This window comes from Amblyomma mixtum, chromosome 5 (genome assembly GCF_055824585.1).
Source record: "Amblyomma mixtum isolate Tamu chromosome 5, ASM5582458v1, whole genome shotgun sequence".
Classification (NCBI taxonomy): Eukaryota; Metazoa; Arthropoda; class Arachnida; order Ixodida; family Ixodidae; genus Amblyomma; species Amblyomma mixtum.
Genome location: NC_143016.1, coordinates 4,415,883 through 4,441,628, shown reverse-complemented (window position 1 = coordinate 4,441,628; position 25,746 = coordinate 4,415,883). Strand labels below are relative to the sequence as shown.

The 25,746-nt window shown below is 52.2% G+C and overlaps 1 protein-coding gene across 2 annotated transcripts in view; it reads right to left on the bottom strand.

Moving 5' to 3' along the window:
- LOC149341192 (uncharacterized) overlaps positions 1 to 24,467 on the bottom strand; it is a 64,635-nt gene extending 40,168 nt beyond the window's left edge. The window contains exon 1 of one of the 2 annotated variants that reach the window (XM_089543119.1): positions 24,247 to 24,467. The gene's annotated coding sequence lies outside the window, so the exon portion shown is untranslated. Of the gene's footprint in view, positions 1 to 10,733; positions 10,868 to 24,246 lie in introns of those variants that run through there. The other variant, XM_089543120.1, reaches the window with a different exon arrangement.
- Positions 24,468 to 25,746: the final 1,279 nt, after the last annotated feature.

Here is a 25,746-nt window from a genome sequence, read left to right as displayed (position 1 = left end):
GAATGAAATCGGACGGTTCGAAATGTTCCAAGCACACTGTCGTGCGTTTTGAAACTTCAAGCACGGCCTTTCGTCGCGCTATTAATAAAACGAATCGCAAGCGACTCGCGTGCTCCGAGCGACGCCGTAGTGGAGAGCCCCGTATTAATTTGGCCCATCTGGGGTTCTTAACGTGGGCCGACATCGATCCCACGGTACAAGGGCTCCTTAGCTTTCGATCCAGGCGAAACGCAGACTGTTTTCGCGATGTATAGCGGTGACACGAGTGATACAGCAGCCGCGAGGTGTGCTCGTCCATCCGCCGCAACTCCTTCCAACGACGGAACATTTTCCATTCGCAAAATTAGTCCCTGCCGCCACCATACGATTCAGCCTCACTGCCTATCACGATCATCGCCGCCCTGCTGTCGGAGCAAGAAAGGTCTGCCACCGTCGTTTCCGAACGTTACAGTACGTCGGAGGGCCTGTTCAGTGCGCATTTCCAAGGGAAATCGCCGAATTTCTCGCCAGCTCGGCACTCCCACTTTATTACAATATAGCGTCGTTCACCGTTTGCCTCGTGCGGCACGACAGCGCATGTCAATCCGTGTACATACGTGCAGAGCTAACCCTTTGTTTCAACAGCTGAATAACAATTTGCTCAACTTGCCCCGTCGAAAGCAATTTCTAAGACGTGGGAACATTACACATTGGGGGAAGGGCGGGGGGGGGGGGGGGGGGGGATTACCTACAGAACGTTTTTACTGTTCTATTTGGGTTAGTCCTAAATGAATTTTTTTTTCCCACCAAACGTAGAATGTCAACAAAACTGTCCCTCATTTCGTGGCAGACGTGTGATAAGTGCAACCATTTCAAAACTGCGCTGGCATCCATGCGTTTTGGTTGACGGAGGCACTCGGCGACAAAACATTAGCCTTAGTTAACGAACAAGCGCTGCTTTCAACTGTTCGAACTACTTTACTGTATAACAGTGCTCTCTGTTTCCGAGCACGATTTCATACGCAAGATTATAAAGAGCTGGCGTACTCCACGACATGCTTGCGCCTCTAACCACAGTTGCGTTGTTCGTCACGTGTAATTCCATTTGTCCATTATTCATCGACGCTAGGTGACAAAACCATGCATCGTATACCTATGCACACTGCAGAGATCATACCTGGGCCTCAAGTCGAACGCACGAGGCGTATTCGAAGAGGAAACCGAAAGATCAGCATCCACCCCACCAAACTGGCCTAGATCCTTCCTGGTAATATCAGGCTTTGATCATCACCAAACATTCACTACAGAGCTGCGCAACCGTGGCCTGCGACCGCACTGAATTATGACATATCCCGGTTGAAAGTGATAGCCCGCTTCAGAAAGACGTGGTTCGTTCGCCGAAAGTAGTTTATAGTGTTGATGGTTGCAAGTTTTAACATAACGTGTAAAAGTCTGCTGAATCACGCACGAACGACGGTGTGCTGCAGGGTGCGAAGGAGCTCGCCGATCGACAGCGCGCCTCGAGTCATCCAAAAGCTGACGCGTCCCAGTAAATATCTGGTTCGCTGCTTGTGCCGTGGGATGGCATTGAAAAAGCCAGTACTGCCACCGCCACCACGGGACACTTTCGCACTGTGGGACCCTGTCGGAGATACCGGTGTGAGCCATAGTCGCAGTGCGCCGCTGGACGCAGTTTCGTTCGCAGCCAGCGGTGCGACGCCGCCCATCGATCCGCGTCGCCATGGCACCCCGCGAAACGACAACACCTGCGGAAGCCGGCCTCGCCCGAGACCTAAAGAAAGAATCTGCCGCTTACGTGACAGGAGGCATCGGCCGAGTGCGGGACGTTTCCCGCTCTAGGCTGCAACCACTGATCGGAACGCAAAGATACCCTATAGCTGAAACAGCCCTGCAGCTCTCGAGACCACGGGAGCGGCCAAAAACGTGTCGCGGACACGCCATCTCCATTTTCATAAAGCGAGACCCACTGGGCGACATCGCCTGTCGTACTTCCCTTCACCCGGGTGTCCCTCGTCCACAGATGTGGCCTTTGACAAACGCGCACTGTCCTCTTTATCTGGCACGCCAATGTGTGCGACTCTCGTCTTCAACTGGCCCTCGTTCCGGGGCGCTGTTGGGCATTATGTCCCCGTCAGCGTGTACGACGACTGGACACTTAGAACCTTCGGAGCAGTAGAGCGCCGACGCTTGCGGAGGCACCGTCACAAAGTGCGCCAACCGCCGTGGGACTGAACTGAAGGCCTTTCGAAGCACTCTGAGGCCTAGAAAGCAGTAGCTGCCACTTGTGCTTAGAATAAGCATTCCCAGAGCGAATATTTGTGCGCCTCGGGGAGTGAGAAGTCGCCCAAGAGCGTCCCACCGGGTACAACGACACTCCTGCGTTGCGCCGGCCTCAAAACCTTCGGCCCGATGCCGCCCTGCCATCGGCTCGAAACACAGCCACCGTCACGCCCACGCGCAGCTTGCACGCAGAGTGTAGCAGCTACTGTGCGCCTCACGGACCCTTCGCAAATAGGTCAAATCCGCGGCTGGCATCGGGCGTTTCAATGCACCTAACGAGCGCCGGCACCCCAGAAGCAGCTGAGCGCGCGGATTCTCATGTTGTTCGTGCAGAAATCCTCCTCTGAGTCGGAGCCGCCACCCGTGTTAGCGCCAGCCTTACACCCGTTCAACCTTTTCGCGAGCGAACCTTGCGAATGTGGCGAGAAGTAAATGTTTGCGCCTCCCATGCGCGACACGCCTGTGTCCGGTCTATTCCCCGTGCAGAGATAAAAAACTACGCCTGTTTGCGCACCACTCTCCGGACACCTTTCACGGCGGCTAGGGTTCGCCCCAGCACTCGCAGAGTGGTTCGGCCTCGGGCTGCATCCCGCGCAGCGGAGACACGAAAAAGTTGCCGCGGTGGCGCCACCTAGGTTTTCCTCAAGCGCATAATGAAGGCGGTGCGCAAAGCCCGGCAGGGGCCGCCAATCCGTGGTTGCCTTGCGGATGAGTTTCGGAAGATATTTGCGAGAAAGCTCCTTATGCCAGATCAGCTGTACTCTCGTCCAAGAGAGGCGGGCAATCAGGGCCCTAACCAGGAGTTCCCTCTCAGTCACGAGCACGACGCACCTGCGCGATTACAGCGGCCATAAAGCAGACAAGATACACGAGTGCACAGCGATTACGGCGCCAGGGCGCCAGTAATCGCAACCGCTGCAGCGCAAAAGGCTGACAGAACTGAGTCACTGGGTGCCGCTGCTAGGGCGATAACGCCTCGAGTGTCGTGTGGTGGTGCTCTTGTGGGAACCGTGCAAGCCCCAAAATTCGGAGATTAGCCAAATGGGCGATGTAAAACGGGCCGCACTGCACGGGCCCGAAGCAGAACAGGTGGGTTGTATAGTTTCCACGAAGGCTGTGGTAACTTGTCTCAAAAACATGGAACTCGTACCTTGACATACAGGCAAGTTATCGCGCCGAAGAATGCCGCGGCGGTGACGCTGTAGTTGGACCCAAGCGGACGAGCAGGGCGCCGCCATGCTGTCAACGCAACCCGCAACACGACCGTATCGTGCGGGCGCAAGACGTGGTTAGAGGCCGTTGCCGGCTGGAAAGCGCGCGCTTTAAAGGTTGTCGTTTCCTCACAACAGGGGCCTCAGCGGCACATGATGACACGGCGAGGGTCCGGTGACAGTGTCAACGTGCACCTTGCTGCCCACGATCGGACGTGAGCTCCGCGACGTGCCGGGTTCGCGCCGGCCTGAAAGAAACAGCCGCGGCGACGAGGGGCGCCGGAGGAACGTTATTCACCAGGCCCAGCAGGATGGGTCTCGCCGGACAGCGGCGACCGAGGAGCGGCTGTGTATATCGAGCGCGGGGCGCGGTCGCCGGCCACGCCCGCGCGCACCTAATGAGGGACGGGGCGCCATTGTGGCCTGCTCTCCCCACCGGCGCCGCCATTGTGCCCGATTAGCGGCGTTGCGCTTTCGACCGTCAACCCGATCCGCGGGAGAGTTCATTGATGGGCGAGCAGCCATTCACGCCGCTCAAAGGGCTCCCCCATGCGCGGTGAATGACCGCGAAACCCAACGGACGCCAACAAGCCTGCTCGGCTACAGGCCCTCGAGCGCCCTTGACGCTTTCTCGCAAGAAACTTGATTCGAACGACCGATCAGCCCTCCCGGATCTCCCGATTCTCGCACGCTCCTCCCGGGGGACAAAGCGGCCCCAGTTTCGACGACGTCGGGGCTTAACAGCGCAGCGACTCTCGCCACCGGTGTCGTCCTCGGACAACTAACGGCCGCTTCGCAGCACCTCGTGCAGTGACTGGGGACCGGGTATCGAGGGAGCTCTACCTGCGCTATGCCACCAACAAAGGTTGGACATCCCCGGGGGACACGCAACGTGGGGATGCAGGGAAAGGGAGAGGATTTGCTGGGCGACCACGCCTGCAGCAAGTGGGCTGGTGGCGGGGGTAACAATATTTATTAGGCTATAAAGGGACAAGAGGCATGCTTGGATCAGCCTGTAAGGGAAGGACCGGTCTTTACAAGCACTAGGTGGAGGTCCCTAGGTTGGGACCCCAGTGGCGGTGAAGACGATGACCAAGTGGGGGCTAATTTTCTCGCGAAAAATGCGATTAAAATTGAAACAATCCTGCGCAAACAAACAATTCCCGGGACATTGTCCCTACAAGAGGGCCAGCGGGGAATCGTCGTGAAGCCGCCGGGGGCGCTGCGCCTCGAGGCAGAAGACATTTAATACGCTCTCTTCTCTCACTGCCTCCTTTGTCCCTTCCCATACAGCGCGGTTCAGGTGTCCACCGAGATGCGAGACAGATACTGAGTCATTTCCTTCACTCAAACACTAATTTTCAAGGTAACGGAGACGAAGCTGAAGACACCGCACGAAAATTGGCGCATATCTTAAGTTGAGCTTACTCTAGAGGGATGTTTTCAGCTAGACAATTTGAAGCCTTCTGATGGGTTAGTCATGGCACGGCTTAACATGAGAATAAGTTCGAAAAGCACGTTTCAGAAGCGAGAGACCATAACACGGACGCTAATCACACAGACGCCTTATTTCCACCATACCACCAAGCACTATTCATGCTAACGACGTCCTTGAATCTCGGCTTTTGAATGTTTAAAATGGTAGACGAGATGCTGAATGTTTTACGCAGGCGTGTCTTGCACGAATACGGAAGTGCTGCACACATTAATGTACGCGACAAAATAATAGTAACGAATGAGAAAAGCAAATATCTCATTTCTTAAGCAGTTTATAGTGCACCTTACTTCATAATTCTCTAGGAAAATAATTAGCAAATACAGATTAGTTCCGCACAAACACGAGAGCGAACAGTGAAACTGTATTTTGCTAAAAAAACATTACCAAAAAAGAAAACCGAATTATGGAACTTTTGTGGAGATAACTAAAATTCACTAATTATTTTACTCAGTTAACACAGTCCGGTTGTTAGTGTCAACGGAAAATCAGAAGGCGTGGAAACAACAATGCCATAGGAGTTTTTGAAACGAAGACAGTCGTTCTGTAACGTTCTGCAGCGCGAGGAAATCGAGCACTTTTTCTTTTCTCTCGCACAGAACGGAAATGAGCTCATGCATCAGGCGCAAAGGAAACTGGCTGTTGTAAACACGTTTCCGCTGATGACGTGTTTGCAGCGCCTACGAAGCCCAATAGGAACTGCATGCGCCGTTTTACCGCGTCATGCACATGCTGTTGCTTCCGCGCGGGACCTTTTTTTTTTTTTTTTTCAGTAACGCACTAAGCATGGGCCAACCATTTTTGCCGACTTTGACAGGCGAAAATAGGGGAGGAGTTCGCTGCATGTATTCATCCACGACGTTTCCTCAGTCAACAACACGACGAACCGCGGGACATTATCTAGGCGTAGTGATAGCATCTTCTAGGCCCTCGCAGAAGCACACGATGTCCCCGCACACACCAGCCCCATGAAAGAAGACGCGGAAACAGATCAAGTGCAGCGCGGAAGGCGTGTCCACAGATGACTCACCCCTATCTGCTCTGACTAGACGGAGCCAGCGTTGCTTGTAACTACTGGCCGCAAAATAAGCGCTCCGCACCATTCTCAAGCAATCTTCCCAGAAATGATGAGGGGGGGGGGGGGGGGGGGGGGGGGGGGATTTCGGCGACCCGACCAACGTACTTCGCCTTGCGGCCGCTAGAGGGGTGCGCTAATGAAAAAAAAAAAAAAAAGCAGTGTTCCTGTATATGCTCCCTGCGGGAGCATTCCCAGCATATACAGGAACACTAGAAAAAGGTCAGTTGCGTGGTCGCTGTTTTTGAGAGCGACGGAGCAAAAGAAGGTGCGTGCCGTGGTACAATGGAGCAGGCGGTTTGAATTCGGCACCGTAGCCATAGCAACATGTCATCGGCGGACGTTGCGTATGCACCCAGCTTTATGGGCGCCTGATGCGCATAGTTTCGTTTTCGCGCAGAAGAAAGCGCCGAATTTCGACAACTCGCAAGGCAATGTCTTATCCATGGCTTCGAAGACCCCCACGTATATCTTGGTTGAATTTTGATAGACGTTGAGCTATTTGATTTTATTCGCTTTCAACAAGTGCCAATGGTGCGGTGGTTAACTAACATGAACCACCACTTTTCTAATTAGAAAGTTAATTAGTGCAATTCTAGCAAGCAGTTTGTAGCTAAAAAGACTTCTTTTCTGTTCCGAAGGAATTCTTTAAATGTTCGCTGAAGTACTCGGTAGGTATGAAGCAATACGAGGATCGTGAATGTTTCCGCAGCTGAAATCCGAACGCGACGTAGTGCTTGAAATCAGTCGTGCCATAAAGAATCGAGATTAACTACATAACGGCTGGAAGGCTGGCCTCGATCTCTCATCATGCAAATACAACTAACAAAGCAGCACACGGGGATATGAGTTGCTCGAATCTTGAAGCACGCTACTGCTGTGTTGAGCCTTCTGTGGGAGAGGACTCCACCGGTGGGGTGACCGGGCGAGATGTCGGGCCTCTCGGATGTCGGATGGTGGCCGTCGAGGCAGAGACTGGTCAAGGATGAGAAAACTTAACGGTTTATTCTCATGGCAGAAACGAAAATCGGAGCTCTCTAAGCAGCACGGGACATGCAATTTTATACGCTTAACGCCGACATATCAAAAGAACACGTGACATTGGTCACCACTGGCACATGAAGCTGTGTCCTTTCATATCCTGACACATCTGGGAGAGTGTGTATGCCCGCGTCTTTACGGGCCACCTGACTCACGACGGATCCCTGTAAGGCCGCCATTGTCCGGCCGTACCGGGGTGAACGCTTCTGGCTTAGAGGTATAACGCTGTGCGAATAGTACTTCTCTGAAACCGAATCGAATATTTCCGTGTTTATTCCCTACTTGTGTCAATATTCGTTTTCCAGCGAAGTGCTAGAATAGCAGAGCTATAAGTCACAGGCTTAAGGCTCTAAAAGTCGAAAGACGCAACGCTATCTTCTCTAGAGGACATGTAACTCTAAGTCAGTATATTAACTATGACCGTCGTCTTATCCACATAGGAAAAGTACCTTTTGATACTTAGCGAGAACAGAGAACAAACTAGCGCCAAATTTCACCTGGCGGGAGGGACCAGAGCTTCAGCTAGGGCCTCGGACACCGACCAAGAAGGCAGGCTTTGCAAGACCTGGCCGAGCCCTGTCGCGTCGCTAAACCTTGAGGGTCATGCATATAGTATATGAACGCCACCGCACGAATGGATCACGTCGCGCCGCTGAACTTTGCTTTCTGGAGAGTTAGATTGCGGCAGCATGACGTTGTGCGGCGTCTCAGTAGGCCCCGTTTTTTAAACAATCATCGAAAAACAAACTGTGTGCCCTTATTGAAACTTTATAGCCTACTGCTCGGAAGATATCCGAACTTGAGAAGGGATTCGATTCGTTTCCAATAATTTTGAGTGTGCACAATTATGCTCGATCAGCAAATTGAATAGAAGGAAATTGGATTCGCTATTCGAACATTCGCACACCCCGACCGATTAGGTCCCTGGCTTCTTGCGAACCTCCGTATGGCAGTAGAAAAAAGCTTGCAGATGCCGATACGAAGAAAACGAGATGTTCCACGGGCTGCCTCTACGTGTTACAAGCGGTCCACCTCGTGGGGCGCACGTTGTCCGACAGCTGCTAACCCTACTGCTGGAAACTGGTAGTTCGTCCAATGCTGACTTTCCACTAATGATCGCGCGGTCCTCTTGCGAAACGTAACGACGCCAAGCACAGAGCAAAACGAGAAAAACTGATGACAAGTGATGGGCAGCCTAAACCTTAATGTACTGGTGAAGTAAAAACGTGGGACTTTTCGAGACGGGCGTTTGTGGAAATACGGGACACCTTTGTCCTCTGTTCTGCCAGCCTCATCACCGAGGCAAATGCGAGAGCCACCTCTGGGGAACACCTGTGGGCGCGCTCAACATGAAGGAAGAAAAACATACGATGGAACGTCAGATGACAGTTTTGAAGCGTGGTCATAAAAAATAAAAGGGAGAAAGTCAACTTCCACCCCCACCCTCAGAGCGGGCAGCGCATTTTACTGGTCAGGGCCAACGTCGGACCAACGACATGTTTAGAGGGAGACAGAGGGGTGAGAGAAGGACGCGTAGTTCCTTTCCGATTTTTTTTTTTAGACGCCCTCCCCGCGCGCCGCCACGTGTCCTCTCTCCCCTCGGTGCCTTTCTCTTCTACCCTTCTTCTCTACCTTCCTTCCTCTTTCCCGCGTCCCCGTCCGGAAGAGGGAAGCACGACGGATTGACTACTATGCGAAACTCCAGTGTACCAGGCTAGGGCTGCAAAAAACGCGTACTCAAACAGAAACAGCTCCGAGTTACCCAGAAAATTGCATGCTCCGAGGGCCCGCCCCAACGCACCGCCGAGACGAAACCCCTAAATCGGAGAATCGGACAACACAAAAATGACGTCCGGTCAATGAACACAGAAAGCAACACCCTCGTGGAGCACCCCTAGCGCGCCGACCACAATACCGCCTGCGAAGAAGTGAAGGAGTATTGGCCGTGGAACGTAACCCGTTCAAAAGGCATCACGTCCAGTCATGGCACATCCGGCTCACAAAGCCGACTGTAAACAGAACTCCTGGAACGCTTCCCTCCGCGCATGTTATAGCCTTCGCCACGTGATAACAAAGGGAAAGCGAAGGCCGCTTCCTCGTGCTGCTGCTTGCCGTCCCTTTCAGTCAACCCTGAAGAAGGTACGGAGATGTTCCGTAAACGTAGGGATTTAGTAAAATATATTATGGGTTGGTGTATTTCTCAACTTATATTTAAAATCAGACTAGACGAACTTCCGTCGAAGATGCTCTCGATGAAATCAATACTGAATACAACACGACCACGGAGACCATATATGTGTCCAGATATCGAGGAGAGGTTACAGTAAGCTCTCCTGAAGCCCTGGCTTTCGGAGATAGTAACGACGAAATTAACGTATCAACAGTAGAGACGAGAAGGCCAGAGCACTAGTGGAATATATGCGGAAAGGAAAAATTGCATCAACCGTCATAGAAAAAAAAAATAATACCACTTAGAACACAGGAAGAAAACTGGTGAGGTGTGTTTCTGAAGACTGCGCAAGGAATCGTGGGAAAATCGTGTGCTGGAATACTACCGGCTTAAATTTTCTTTCACTGCTTGCCAGTTTCATAGCAGTTGCCTTACATGCTGACATCGTTTATTCAACAATTGATTTGCGCTGCGACATCGCTGCTTGTACTACGTCTTCGCATGACCAAAAGCCTTAGCGCTGACTTCGGAAAGGCAACTCAACCACAGCTTAGAATGGTAAAAAAACCACAATACAGCCGAAAGATTATTTCAAAAAAGTGCAAACTACATAACTTCTGGAAGCTCTGACATCAAGAGCCCAGGAAACGTTAAAATTGAGCATGTCACTCTATTAGACGCAATGATTAGTGAGGACGGAGCAAATACTAGATAAGGGTTAATATTTTGCACCACGCCGAAAGGAAGGTGGCGCCACCTCACCGCCTCGATTCGAAGGAGATGCCAACAAAAATTATCCATCCCCGATTTGAGCGCATAGTCGCCTGAACTGCGAACATGCTTAATAATGATTTCGGCACTGGGGCAGTAACTATGCGACGTTCAGCGAGAAGCAGCGATGTCGTCACTGGCTGCGGCGGGCAGCCGCACCCAGTGACGTCACGGAATCCACGTCCCTGGGACGCTCGGCAGAGGAGGAGGAGCGCGCATGGCTGCATTCCTTGAGCAACGCGATGCTCGGGAGGGCGACACCGCGGGCGAGAAGCGGCCGCACGAGGGCGCGTCGCAGCAGCGGATCGCGCAAGCAGGAAAAGTTGCGCCTTCGATGACGGAGCCACCTCATGGCGTCGTCGCGCGACGGGCGGCCGCTAATGAGACGCGTGTCGCCGAGGAAGCGCCCAAGGCCAGTTACGCAAGCTTCCGGGCGGTCGCCCAAGGGCGGCGGAAGCGCGGACGTCCAGCGCGCGGCTCCGCAGCAGCGATGGCCGTTTCCCGAAATACGAAAAGCGGCCCGGCGGCCAAAAAGAGGCACGCGCGCGTCCGCAAGACTAAACAAGTCGGGGCGCGCGAGAAAGGGGCGGCGGCGGCCCGATTTAGCAGCCGCCTCCGCGCGACTCGGTGACACAGCGCGGGGCTAAAAACGTATCGGTGCGGGCGATCCGTTTTCTTTGGCGCGCTCACCTTGATGGAGTCGTAGCAGGCGATGACCCGGCCGTTCTGCACCTCCACGTTGGGCGGCGGATGGGCGAACTTGCACTCGGCGTCCTGGCGCGAGCACTTGTTCCGCTGGTACTCGCGGCACACCTCGAGCTGCAGCCATCGCGAGTCCTTGGCCGCCACCAGCGAGGCGGGCGCGGTGGCCAGCACGAGCGACGACGCCGGCTGCGGCTGCGGCACCGACGTCGGGCTCGGCGGACTGGGCGGCGTCGCCACGCTGGCGGCTGCGGACGGCCCGACCGGGCCCAGGGCTGCTGCTGTTGCTGCTGGTACTGCTCCTCACGCGCCGCGCTCCGCTCCCATGCGACGACCTGCGACACACAAATTACGGCACGCTCTACAAACAAGCCCAGTCTCACTCTGGCCTGCCCCCCGAGCACGATCACCACCGGATAGGTGAGATTAGCCCGATTCACCCGCATACAGGGACGCCTATACGCTTATCTAGTCAATTTCTAATCGGTCGCAAGAATGGGCGCCGCTGTTTCATTCCGCGTAGGCTGAGCACGTGCGTTTGCTTTGCTAGCAGCACATGTTGGACACGGCGACGCTGGTGGCGCCGGTCGTTACATCAATACTGAAAATTTCGTAACAGAAATGTCAGAAGCCGTGACCTTCAAGACTAGAGGTGTCGCCACTCAGCGACGCTTTTCAGAAACGGGTGCGACGCGCACTGTGCCAACATGCAGGCGCCGAATGTGGTCGCCAACTTTCTCAACTTGCGAATGCCTTTTACACTGGGTCAATATAATAAACACATACGCCATTAAGAAAGCGCGATTAAAAACTGTGTCGTCTTCTACACTGGATCAACATACCCAACGCATGTGCCATAAACAAAGCACGATTAATGAGGGACACCGGAAGAGCCGCCGCCTATCCTTCTACTCCCGAGGTCAGCCGTACGGAGGCTCTTGCGCGACGCACTGCCACCGCGGCTAAGTGCGGCAAAGTGAAGCCCCGCTATGGGACCATACACCGACCTTGCTTGGTTGGCGTGGGTTGCCAGCAGCCATGCGCACTTCCGCTGCCGACAAGCTGGTTCGCCCCGCGTCGCTAGGACAGTCGCGTGCTATGCGGCCGTTCATGCACTTCGCTCACCCGCCGTTCGTGTTCTCTGAAGACAACGAGAACTGAACCGATACTCGTCAGCGGGAAACTCTCCGCGACTGCGTTGCGATGACAGGGATCATGGCAAGCGAGAGGCTCAAAGGGGGCCACACAGGCGCCACATGTCCTTCGTCCGCTGCTACCTGCTCCTCTGCATGCTACGTAGGCAGAGCTATCTTGCACTCAGATGCCGATGCACACGTGGACAAAACCGCGGCCCTACGGGAGAGCCGCGCGGCCGGCACCAGAGAGCGAGAACAGCCCAGCACTGTCACTCGTGGTAAAATAATTACAGCGCATTCTTCTACACCGATTCACGAAGGGCTCCGGCACGCTCGTTCAGTCTGTGAGCCTACCAACTGCCCCGCACGTCTGTCCTGCAGAGTTATTCGCAGGTGGAAAAAGCACGTAAAAGCTGCACGCATCCGCGCTGGTAATGGAAACAAGTGCTTCCAGCGATTGATAAGAACGAAAAAAAAAAAAAAGATTACTATGTTGTCGAAAACGGCCGTTGCAGTCTCTCGAACCTGACTTTGCCAGCCAACTTGCATAACACATTTTCTGCCCCACCCCTCGCGGGAAAAGGTCCTGGCTACGTGCCTGGTGGCAGGGCATCATGACGGCGCATTCACTCTATCCGTCGTCCGCACCTCACGCAGTAGATTTTTAGATCCCGCCACAGGGAATCCGCAGAGAGGAGGTCACGAATGCGAGATGGTACAGCGGAGCGAGGGCGCAGGTGTGAGGGGGAGCGAGCCAGTTGCAGCCTGCAGGCCGTGTCGTCAAGCGCTCCCGTGGACGAGACGCAGGAATGTCCGCAGTTCTGAGAACTCCCGCACAGCATACGGCGTCTCCAACCGAGTACGCACCAAGCACGGCTGTGGGGACCTCAAGCAATGTGCGCACTACGAGAAGTGACACGCACGTGACATGGCCCGCACGTGCTGGCTGCCTGCGCAGCACCCCCCCCCCCCCCCACCTCTTCCCCTTCTCCTCGCGATTGGAAAAGCGGCGATAACAGACCCTGGTACTACACAAGCGTTACGAGGTGCTCGGGACCGGGGAAGGAAGTAGCGAGCCCGTCAATAACCCGCGCACTACGCACGGCTAACGCGAGGCCACCAGGCATCGGCGTCGAGGCCTCATGTAAGTGCCGAACAAGCCAAGAGAAACCTTATTGATTCGATAGAACTGGCCTCCACTGGGTGCAGTCGCCAGTTCAGGACCTGGAACTCGGAGGCAAGCGATTCCGAAACTTTGGTCGTAGCCACGTCGTAGCTGCCTGTGGTTCCCCAACAACCTCGCGGCGTTACCATCGGCTTGCCCCTCTATGCAAGAGGACTACCTCATTAAGTACACTCCAATTGCGCGCTAGCTCTCAACGAATATCGCGCTATATCGTGTCATACCGCCGCAACCATGGCGTCAGTCGCTTTACACCTTCCTCACAAGCTAACCGAAAAGTCCCCGAAATCCTTAATAAACACTGAAATGCAGGCCAATACGACGCTCGATCACAATATGGAAGGCGCTAAAGTTTCTCAACTCGCTCAAACACGAAAGCTCCTCGGAAATCAGGCTGCACACAGCCACCATGACGGAAGTCGAGCGCGGAAGGAGTGCCAGCCGCTGAAACGGGAGGGTTCCACCGCTCTTTCGCGCTGGCCCGTCTCCGGCCACTACCGAGGGAGGCGCTGCTCCAAAGTGGCAAAGCTTTCCTCTGTGTTCGCCAAGCCCTTCGCTTTCAGACAATACTGATAACGTCCTTTCTGCTGAAGCCGTCGTCTGTTCGACACGCGACGTCTGAGCTACGGGCGCAGACGTTTCATCCCTCGAAGCCAGCGATTTAAATCGCCCTCCAGCGCTCCGTTATACAGCAGCGCTCGCCAAGAAAACCGCCTCCTCCGCTACGCGATCGAAGCACAGCCCCCTCCTCCTTACCGGCCGACTTTCGCCCGCAAGCATCGTGGCTTTTCCCCACTTTAAACACGACGTTCACATGGCTCCGGCTGAAGCCAGATGTCGCGGCCGATTTCAGCTGAACCGAAATCTACGCCAAAGGCCTCGCCCACTATCCGACCCGAACACTGCACAGCGGCGCACAGACTTACAACGGGCCCCAAAAAGTATCGATCCCCATTGAATCAAAACAGCTCTGATTCGACCAAATCATTGCTCTCGGCCTAATGAACTCGTGCCTTTAAATCATGAACAATGATACCGTTCCCCAGAAGGATGCCAAAAAGGCATGTCAGCCACCTCTCCCAATTTGACCCAACACTCGGAGTACGCTAAATGGGCGGATTCCTCCCTAGGCAGACAAACTAATGTATGGGGTTGAATAGAAGATGAACAAGTATACCTATTTGAACAGTTATACCTAACAGTAGGAGAAAAAGTGCCCTAAAAATGTACGAAACAGAGCATAGAAAATTGTATTCAAATTACAGTTCCAATGAGAATGAAAATTATAATTCTTGGAGAAGTGACACCCCTTTCTTCAGTAGCACCGAGAAACCTCAAGTTCAACTTGAGCAATGGGAAGATGTCAATACAAAGGACATGCCAAGTGACCAGAGATCCTACAAATGCATTTGAGAGTAATCAGTGCACAAACATTTTACAAACTGCACACAAAACACAGTTCACATTAAAATTTAAACTACATATTTCTTGAAGTAGCAATACATACAGAATTTCCTTTCAAGAGCTTGAACTGATAGCTATCATGATCAGAAAAACAGGGTTGTTTAAAAACTCTGGGTTTTGATATGTTAACTTCTGTGCACCATAGTCTGCATACACATCTTTTCTTTATTGCAAGTTTGGTACTGCATATTGTGCTGATCCAAAAAAATTATAATATGTTGTTTATTTGACGAGTGTTCCATAATGTGATGTGTCAGGCGAGTACATGAGTGTTGCATGTCTTATGTAGTTGTTGCAGAGCTCATGGTTGTTTATGTAAAAGCTCACTTCATGCAGAGTTGATTGACTCTGGAAGTGCACATGCATAAAATAACAAAGTTGAGCAAGCTGGTTTCGAATATACATAGTATTGCAAGACACCAAGGACAATAGACTAGAAGACGGGACGAGCGTTAACACCAAGAAAGTGAAATAGTGCCCAAAGTACTAGAAATAAAGCTTAAAATAACGGAAAGTTAGGCTAGTTGGTTTCGCATATTCATAGAAGTACAAGAAAACAAGTACGACAGACTAGAAGCTAGCAATCGTTCCATCTTTACTATGTATATGCAAAACCAACTAGCCCAACTTTCAGTAATATTAAGCTTAATTTCTAGTACTTCGGGCACCATTTCACTTTCTTGGTGTAGTGGCTGTCCCGTCTTCTAGTCTGTCGACCCTTTTGTCTTGAGCTACTATATGTATGTGCATGCTTTTATATTTGTTGAGTCTGGATGCTATTATTTCAACTTGTTTTAATAGTATTTAACTGCTTTGGGAATGTTTAAATGTTATAAAAATTAAACATTAAGTTTATCTGCAATTTCTGAGAAACATTAAAAATGACATTAACAACACTCAAATAACATTTAACACAAATAAATATAATGTATTTATAATATTTCAGTGTAACCTTAGACATTCGTTGCAAAGGCACATAAAAATGCAGCAATATCCTACAGGATTTCATAACTATATATATATATATATATTATTTTTATGTATGCAAGGCTTAGATGCATGTTAAATAGTTAATGTGAATCTATAACCATAGTATTTTAATTATTTAATTCTATATGTCTGCTGAAAAGTGGAGCAGAGTGGCACAAATAAGCCACCTTTTCAATAAGGTGCACAACTTTTCTTTTGTAGTATGTGCAGGCATTTTATAATAAACTGCCTCCTGTTGTTCCCTACACCATAACGAAATAATGATTTTGAGAATGGTCAAGTGTATAACATTGCTGCTTTTTAACCAAAAAGGCAAGTCTCGGCTTACAAATAACTTCAATAGGTCACAAGATCTCCGAAAGTTATCAAAGTGGAGTGAGCAATTTAGGCTGTCTTAGGCCAGAATTCCGAGGAACTCGTGTGATGCAACACGTTTGATTGCATCACAATTTTTGTTTCAATACAGTTCTTTTGAAAGAAAAAATTATGTATCAACTTAGTTCGTTTTATATTGAAGTTTATCTGAAGTTATCACGGTAGACCTGTGAGTCATATGTCTGCTTTCACTTCAAGGATAAAACAGTCCTTTTCAGAAAAAAGAAGTGTTCGTGTCGCTGGCATATAGAGATGTCCACGCAGTTAAGAAATAGTGGCTCAGACATAATTCCCTGGGAGATACCGTACCTTATGTGGCTTATGCCTCACTTAGTCTAGTTTACGTATGTATACTCAACCCCAGTTGTTAAGTAACAAAAACAAGTAAAGGAACTGATAACTGACTGAAAGTTGTCATGAGATTATGGTAAAAATGAAAAGATCCTACCTCATGTTGTAAGAATTTACCACTATAATATCCATAAAACAAGGAGTTATAACTTTAATTTGGCATTAAAAATTCCAGGTGAAGTGACATCCTTGCCATTATTTGAGTATCCCCTATGTGATCACATCTTCGTAAAATACTGGTCTTAAATTAAGCGCACATACTTTTTTCTTTCAGAAGTGCTCGTCATATTTTAGTTTGCTCCCTCTCTATTGTGCCCTTTGATAAAAAGCAACATTCTGTCCAAATCACCAGTGAAATGCTCTGGGCTTTTCTAAATAGGTTACAGAGTATTGCACTTCTTGTAACCATTGTCCACTAAAGCAGTTGTCGATGAGGCGCAAGTCATTGCACAGGTTTCATCCTGTCTTTTCCGCTAGCACTGTGTAGTTCCTGCACTAGGCTCCCAATTCCGTAGTGAGAAAGCAAACGAAGCAAATTTGTAATGGTCGACAGTGTACGATCTGAAGTCACAGCCACTTAAGGGGAAGCCAATTGAAGCCTCTGATTCTAAGAAGTGGACATCAAATTTTTTCATACACGTAACCCTTTGATATGCTATCAACTGCAGGCGTAGAAAGACCTCCAGTTTGGTGTTTTCACAGTTCCACACATTTTAGTTAGAGAAGATAATTTGTGCCGTTAACAGTAAATCCTCTCAAGTCCGCCCCATGGATTTCGATGGTCCCACAAAAGCCTTCTGTGCCACCTTTCTTCAGCATTTTTGTCAATGATCTCACAACCTATGTCTCAAATATCTGAACATTTATCTCTCCAATCTCTTTCACCATGGGCTGATTTAGGGACCCCACCCATTAACTAAAGAGTTTTAGATAAAAAGCCATGCTGAACCTCAATTTTTGGCAAAAAATTCCAGGAAATACACAGTTCAACTGCGACTGCCCCCTCCAAAATTAACTTATAAATCTGCCCCTGCATTTTTTTCCTTTTGTTGTCCTCCCTATGCACAGTGTAGCCAATCAGTGTCATGCCTGGTTAACCTCGCTGCCTTTCCTTCCTTCTGTCTCGTCAATGACATTGTTACAGACTCTGATACTACGTACTCCATGTATGCAGGTGTATGCTGGAGACACAAGGCTATTCTTAACATCCAAGTCTTGCACCGACCTAGTTCTGAATGCTAATTTCATGGTTCCAATCCCACGTCAAAGGTCTGTTCATAACAGGCTATATATTTCCTCAGAAAAAATTAAACAGCTACATTATACCTTATGAGCACTAACGCTGAGCTACAAGGAAAATATACAGCTATAAAAATAAACTTGTACGATTAATAAAATGTCCCGGCATGCATTTTAAAAGCAACATGTGACAGTACTGTCCTTACCACCAAACTTTTACAGGTTCTGGACCTTTCCCACACATCACTGGCTCATTCACGCTGCCAAATATGAAATTCTCTTTTCTCCAGCCACGTGAAAGTGGTCATCCTTCAGAGACCTTCATTCAGTCATTTTACAACCACAGTACACGCCTTCATATGGTTCCACGAAAGAAAAAAAAGCCTACGCAAAATAACTGATTACCGAAGCTCCACTGCTCCAGACCACTGACGCTCGGTTCTGCTGAGCGACGCAATCGCAATGTGGGCGCCGCCAACAACGTTGGCAGGACGTGGCGAAAGCACGAGGTGTGTTTTTGATAGAAGAGTTCCTGAACGGACGGTGCGTCCTTCCGAACACATCGTTTCCCGCGTTTCTCCCAGTCTTGGTAGCCTTGTTACAAGCCTTGACCGTGAGCGTGATCGCAGCCTGTCTGGGCCACTGTGTCAAAATGGCGTCCTCGGCTTCCGGAAGAGTTAACGGAGCCACTGGGATCTTTTTCCGGTTGTTGATCCAGATACGCCACGTGGGAGGGCAAGCAGGCCAGAACCACGTAACGAGATGTGAACACTCCGCGCTTCGGGAACCCTTGAACGCAGTAGGCGTCCACTGGCGGCACTCACCAACAGAGGCAGCGGGTGACAAGCAAACAGCGTTTCAAAGGACCGCCTTGGGGCCAGCCGGGCAGGGGCGCCTTCCGGGCGGCCGAAGGAGGCCGCGGCGAAAGCGGAAACGGCTTTCGCTGCCCGACAACCGGTTCCGAAACGGGGCCACCGAGCAACGACGGGGCGCCCTCCGGAGAACCCCCTCGTGACTCGCCGAGCAGCGGACGGCGTTTCCCGCTGCATGGTCGACGCTTGCGCCAACCACGTGCCAGCTGAAACTGCTAGGAATATCATACAGCTGTTCTTTTCGCACACACAGACACGAGCCGTTCTCGGATCCCTTGGCCCCCCCCGCCACGGTGTGCCGTAGGAGAGGGAACGCCTCGTGCCGAAGATTGCACTGTACAACAAGCCGGCCTCCCTTGGACGTCGAGAGGAGCACCAGGCAGCTTCGCTCTTGGCCTCACCGCTTCCCAGGACCGCAGCACTGTGTGTGTGTTGTCTCGTTGACGCGGCATTCCTTCACTCGCTGCTTGGAGGGTGATACGATCATTTTCCGTGGTCCGCCCCTCAAGAAAAATGAAAAACGTTACATAGCGAAACTGAAAGATTCAGGCAGCCTGCCGTGATGGCTCAGTAGTTAAGGCACTCGTCTACTGAGCCGGAGTACCCGGGTTCGAGTCCGACTGCAGCGGCCGCGTTTCGAAGGAGGCGAAACGCAAAAGGCGCCCGTGTTCTGTGCGATGCTAGTGCGCGTTAGAGATCCCCAGGTGGTCGAAATTATTCCGGAGGCCTCCACTCCAGCACCTCTTCCTTTCTTCTTTTACTCCCTCCTTTATCCCTTCCCTTACGGCGCGGTTCGGGTGTCGACCGAGATATGCGAGACAGCCACTGCGTCGTTTCCTTTCCTCAATACCAAAACCAGGCTGGTCGCTTAAACCCGCCTCGCTACGAAGGAGGCGGTCAAGCGTATACTATAGCTATGTACCGCTGAAATTCACAGCATCTTTTGGAATTCCGTTCGCAGACCAAAACGCGCAAGGCTGAAATCGACGCTCAAGCGACCGAATGGCACCATCGTGGCACACCCGTCTCGTGAGTCTGGCGGGGATTCGCGCACCTCCCGACCTTGGTGCCTCATCTGGAGTTTATGCTCCGTTTCATGAGCGCGCAGTTCCGGCTCTTGGCGCAGTCGTCGCTCGCGTTCACGGCACAGTTCTCGAAGTTCTCCGAGAACCATGCTTTCAACAGATGCTTGCACGTGCTTTAAAATCTATTCCAACATCCTTCTTCCCTGACTCGGTATTTCCATGGCGTTCGTACTTGGCACCCTATCAAGCTTCGCATCGCGGCGAGACCCAATCTTCTGCCAGACAGCGAGCCAACGAAGTGGAAACAACAAAGGGGGTGCTGCGCCACGTGGCCCGCGCCAGGAAGTCGGTGCGGTTCATTCCAGCCATCCGCCCGGGTGTCAGCCGTGCGGCCACAAACTCTTCCGGCAGCTGGCCCAGAGAGGAGACACCTCCGAGGTGGCACCGGAGAGAGCGGTGGTCCTGGAGACTGCCTCTTGGCCGACTGCCTGAAGGGGCAGGAACACGCTCCATCGGTTCTGCCCTTCTGGTCATGCTCGCCAAGCGAAACTGGACGCCACGTGTGCGCCGTGAACGGAATGGCACATGGTCACTCCTGATATGCTGGCAATGTGGTCCTTTTGACTGGCCAACGGGGATAGCGACGTAGTCTTCGGTTCTGACGTGCTTCAGAGAGGGTTGCCTCAACGCTGCAATGTCTGGCTGTAGGCAGAAAACGGCTTCTCTCGGGTTGGGCTGGAGGCAGAGAAACAGTTACGCACAGTGCGTAAACGAAGAAATCGTGGCAAAGCCACACGACCGTTTTTTTCCTTGCTCAGGCGCGTTAAAAAAAAAAAAAAAAACCAAGACGACGCACGCATCTAGCGACGGACCACGCATTCGCTCGCTGCAGTCCTTATATAGTTCCAACGAGTGCCCACTAGTTCGAAGCTACCCCGCTTGCTTCTTGCCGTTGTTTATGCACGGAGCATTACGCACGAATACAGACACCTTGTGCAATCTGAAACGGCAAGCGTAAACATGTTGTATCGACGACGCGCGTTTGCACTTGTGTTTAGTAACGTTTTGTCTCTCTTTATTGCCAGTTTATGATGCCACCTGTTACACATCTCTTACACTTTAAGATCAAAATTTCTACGGTCTACTGTGCGTGAGCACGAGGTCCTAATGCTTCCGTCACTCCCGTGTGCTGTGCGATGTCGGCGCACGGTAAGGAACACCAGGTGGTCTAAATGCGGAGCCCTCCGCTACGCGCCCCTCATAGCATATGTGCTGCTTCGGGTCCTAAAACCACACAATTTACAATAGAGAATTTTGGAATAGGGTGACCGTATTCTAAAGGTCCCCAATTTCTTTTTATGCAGCACTGCGGCCAACGTTCTGCATGCCTGTTGAGCTCCCAGGAGATGGAGATGAGCCCCAGTAGACAAAACATGCACAGAAGCACGTTAACTCACTGCAAATTAAGCATCAAAGCACACCAACATTTGTGGCGTCGACAATACATTTTCATATCAATTGACCTGACAACAGCATCAAAGATGTTGTGCGATCCAGAAACAATCAAGGCATCGACGGCATCGCCTAATCGCGAGATGCTGGTCAATAAAGTATTCTGTCCGAACTGAAGAAGTGCAATTGCTTATTTTTTGGCTTTTATTACCATTTCCTTTCAGTTACATTCCTTTTCTAGGTCTATTCATCGCCATAATCCTTTCTTTCTAAGTTGTTTTTCATGCCATATTCTATTCAGACACCACACTGTGATACAGTGATAGGAGGAATATGTTTGTGTGTAATGAGGGGATCCTGTGTTTAGTGCAGAGATTCACACTAATACGACGATGAGGAATGGCTCGCCGCGGCACCGGTCTCTCCAACAAGGAATTAATTCTGCTCAGGCCGGCTTCCTGACCGGCATCGGTCGCTCCAGTGAACAAAACTGCAGATCGATAAACGCGCGTCGCAGTGCAGCTAGGTTAAAATCGCTCGCACTAGCGGAAAGTGCACTGGCGACGGCACTGCGCTCATCGACAAGGAAAAGCCCCACGGCGGACGACTGATGCTTGCGCAACTAAAAAGGGCAGCGCCTGGATTTTCCACACGTGAGGCGATCTCTACATAGGATTGTTTCCTGGCTACAAATGTGCAAGACTATTTGCAGAGCGGCGTACATAATTATCCAGTTTAGCACTGAAAAGCAACCACCCAGACATGAGAGAAATAATCACAAAAACGCGCCCCTTGTGAGGCACGTTTGAAAAGCCGATGTAGTACATAAATGGTCCGCTATGTGGCGCCATATATAAATGCTTAAACTATCGCACAGCAGCAGTACACGCGCCTGACGCGGCCGATTCTGAGCCCTTCCTGGCTGGCAGTTTTCACGAACGGCGTTTTTTTTCTTTTTTTCGGGCCATTTATGACGCGATTGCTCGTATTCTGAGCATAATGTTTTAGACTAGGCATTCTCCCTAGCGTCGCGCAAAACTTGGCTCCAATGTCGCGGCCTTGCTCCTCAAACTTGGCGGCTGCTCCGCCCACTGTGCTTGCGTCATAGCGTGACGCCATCCGGAGGACTCCCCACCGATCCAGACGTCACACGGCCCAAGAACGCACTTGTCTCCACAATAAGCACACATTTTGAAAATTACGGCGAATAAGGACAGGAGACGCAGGGGCACATGTGTCGTGCCTCATTTTATTCTTCGTTTGCGTCAGCACAGTTTTTTTAAATACTGTAAAAGACTTAATTTTCGCGAATCGCCTACACCTCATTAGGTCCTGCGATAATTCGGGCAAATGGAGAGCTGAGGAGCCTATCACCTCTGCTTCACGAAACACTGAGCTTGCGAATAATAAGACGTTGACAGTATGCACATGAGCTTCCTGCGGGAGAATTAGTACTTTATTTAAAAGTAGCGACTTCACTCGGCCAAGCCCAATGAAAGACAGGGCCCGCCCAGGTGACGTCAGTCAGCCGCTCTACGTCAAGTGGGTACGGCGGCTGAAGACGTCCCGAGTGGTGTCGCCCTGATCGGCTGACTGCTGCAAGAATGAAACGTAGATGGTAGGACTCTAGCAGAGCTCTTACAGCTAAATGTTCATAACCTACCCAAGAGATTGAATACGTCAAATTGACGATCAATATAGCTTTAGGCTCCCTTAAGGTGGTCATTACCGACAGCTTTTGATCGAGGCGGCGCGCGAGAGAGGTAAGTGATCGCCGACATGGAGACATTTTTATAACGTGATCGCCGACCCAACACTTAGTGAAGTGACGAACAGATAAAATGGGTGCAGTTCTACCTTCGGTTTTCGCATTGCTTCTTTCCACGTGCTTCCCAACGACACGACTGTGCTTATCCGAGCACGTGGCCAAATCTCGTGCACGTCTCCACGGTTACACGCGGGCGGCCCATTTGTGAAACTTGAGACTGCGAAGGAGCAACGCGATTCCTGCCAAAGGCGGGCAAAGCCGGGAGAGAGCCCTACGCAAATATGCACGCCATGCCTTCAGAGTGGCGATCGCTACTCTTGCCATGGCGCATTTCCCGTAACCTTTATTTTATGGCGCACATGAGCTAGTGAGAAATAACCTAGTACAGTTGCAATACACAAATCTCGCGGCACATATACATCCAACCGATCATCACGCACCCGAACAGTGAGTTACATCCGCTGCTCGAAACCGGCGCTGAATGATGACACCGTCACGCGCGAAAATATCGCTCGATGTCAAGACCTTTCGCAGCCACCGATCGAGAGCTCAGTCTGCGCTGGCTGACCGTCCAGGATGGCCGGCCTGATGCATCTCGAGGCGGCTCTGTAGCGAGGCGCTGGGAACGGCGCCAAGTGAAAACAAGAAGATAGCCTGCTTTCCGGTGTCGCCCACGCGCGACGTGGCGCAGGGTTTCGCAAGCCCTCGCCTTGAACGGGGAAATGCGCCAAGCTGGTTTGAATTTTTCGCAACGGTGCCTCCGTGACCGGACTGGCAGATGGCGCCTGAAAGATTGTCTAAAGGACGGCACCGCGCCCAGTGGTGGCCGGAAGGCGGACCTTGCGCGACATCCGCTGAAGCAATCGGAGCCTGCACCGAGACATTTCTGGCTGTGCGTGGCCGTACTTCTCTTTTCGTTCTGTCCCCTAGCCACCTACGAGAGAGCCTTTCGCCCAGGAAAGCTCGGACGCGGCGAAACGCCCGTGGGTGGTCAGACAGTCCAGTCTGACCCACATTCCGGACCATGCAAACGAGTCCGGCAACACTGGCTCGAGCCCAGCGCTCACACTTGGCTGCCGTTCAACCTCGTTTCGTTCTCTCAACAGGATATCTTGCCAAGAATGAGTCGCAGCTGTCAACTTTTGCGACGCGCCGATGCTCCCTCCGTCGGAGAGGCCGGAAGCGCGCGTGGAAAGTGCGCTTTCTCCGCTGAGGCCGAGGGTAGCAACCCGTCCGGCCAGTCCTCGAACGGGAACGACGGGCGATTAGCCCAGAAACCGGGCTCCGCGAGGCCAACCCACGCGGCCGGGCCGCCCGCCAGCAGTACCACGATAAGGACCTTATCGGCAAACGGCGCGTTCGCCGTCGTCGGCAAAGTGTACGTGCAGGCACAGCGTGGCGCGGAAGCCAGTTCCGGATCCTACTCTGAGTCATTCATTAGACACGCGAGACGGCCGCGCCGCCGCAGAGGCTCCATTTCCTGACAGGGCGCGCAGTTGGCGACGATGGCGGCGCAGCTAACGAGCCAGCCGGAAGAGCCTCAACCACGCCCTTTCTCGCCACGGAGGCAGTGGACGCGCCCTTCCTTCGGCCGCCACGTGCTCGCGACAAAAAGCTGGGTCCCCCGCGCATTTCTGCGCACTTACCCAGGCGTCGTTCCCGTCAGGCGCTCATCCACGGAGGGCCCCGCTAATCCGTCCTAGCGTCCGGCAACACAAGCACACACACTCGGCGGCCCACACTACCGACGCTGGCGGTGGCGGCGATTGCGGCGGCGGCGGCGGCAGCGGCACAAGCGAAAGCCCACTCCTCGCTACCGGCAGCGGCGGCGCGCGACTGGCCCGGGACGCCGAGGAGGGCGCGCTGGCGGACGCGGGGGCGCTCGCGTCGCCTGCCGCTGCGGGTTGGGGGAGAGAGCGCCCACCGCTGCGGCGCCGCCGTTCGCTGCGCGCGCGCGCGCGGACAGTTTGCGGAACCCGGGAGGTGCTAGGCGGACCGGGCCGTTCAGAGGCGCTTTCCGGGACGGTACGGTTTGCGCGAAACTCCAGTCAGGGAAGCTAAGGCGAAAAAATTCACGCGGCCGAAAATAAACCGAAGGGTAAAATTTCAGGCACTAAAAAACGCACAGGACAGCCAGGAGCGTCGCTGTATTGCAACAACTAGTTGTTTCAGTTAAGACCATTACACCGTGGTTAATATCACCGCAGCGTGGATCTCGATGGGAGTGACCGCGCATGGAGATGTACTCGAAGCCTGCGCTGCGGGCACTGCGTTTCGTAACGGACCACCTCCATAAATGGAGCTGCCAGCTCGCGACGCCGTGTACAAGTACCACCTCTCCCTGCAAACGCGCTTGCGACGTTTTGCAGGTACGGGCGTTCCAGTCAGGGTCAACCTTTTTCACAGGGAAAAAAAGCTCTTCAGTTATCTAAGCGGGACGTTCTTGAGACGGTCACTCGTTGTCCATGCTGGCGTTCCAGGAGTTGATAGCGCAGGGCCAACCACCAGCAAAGCTTTACATGAAGGAGAAACAGAATCGCTTCTTGCCGTACAGACAGAAGACGAGGTCAATGCGGGCCTTAGCCACCACTTTAATAAACACATGTGCTTCTCTGGAATGCCCGTATTCCCTTGTGGCTGCGGCTACCGGGCAGAGACAACGGGTTTTTACGCGCGAAAGCAATGCTGCGGGCACGTCTGCATCGAAAGTTATTTGAGCCGAGTCCGAGCGTTTCCCCATTTCACCTGAAAGTGAGCGGCCGTCGCGGAGCGTCGAGAGGGCCTCCAAGCGATGAAAGGAGCTCACGGCCAAGCGAGGCCTCTCCTCTTTACGTGGTAGCGCTTCTTCCTCGCCACATTACAGAGGATGGCGAGAGGACAGGAGTGGGTCAGCTAGAAACGCTCCGCTAATCGTTACAGCACTGACGTTACGAGCAGTCAGGAAGGACTCGTACAGAAAATTTTCCGTTGGCAAGCGCGGCACCAGAGCCTTGTGGGCGTCCATGTCAACGCGGTGTACGCTTCCTCGTGCACAGCTGTACGGTCCAGAGCGAAGCTGTGTATCACGCGCGGTAGTTGCAATTATTGTGTTCTATCCAAGCGACACTTTGTCGCCTCTTCAACAAGCAAGTTCGGAGCCACTTGAG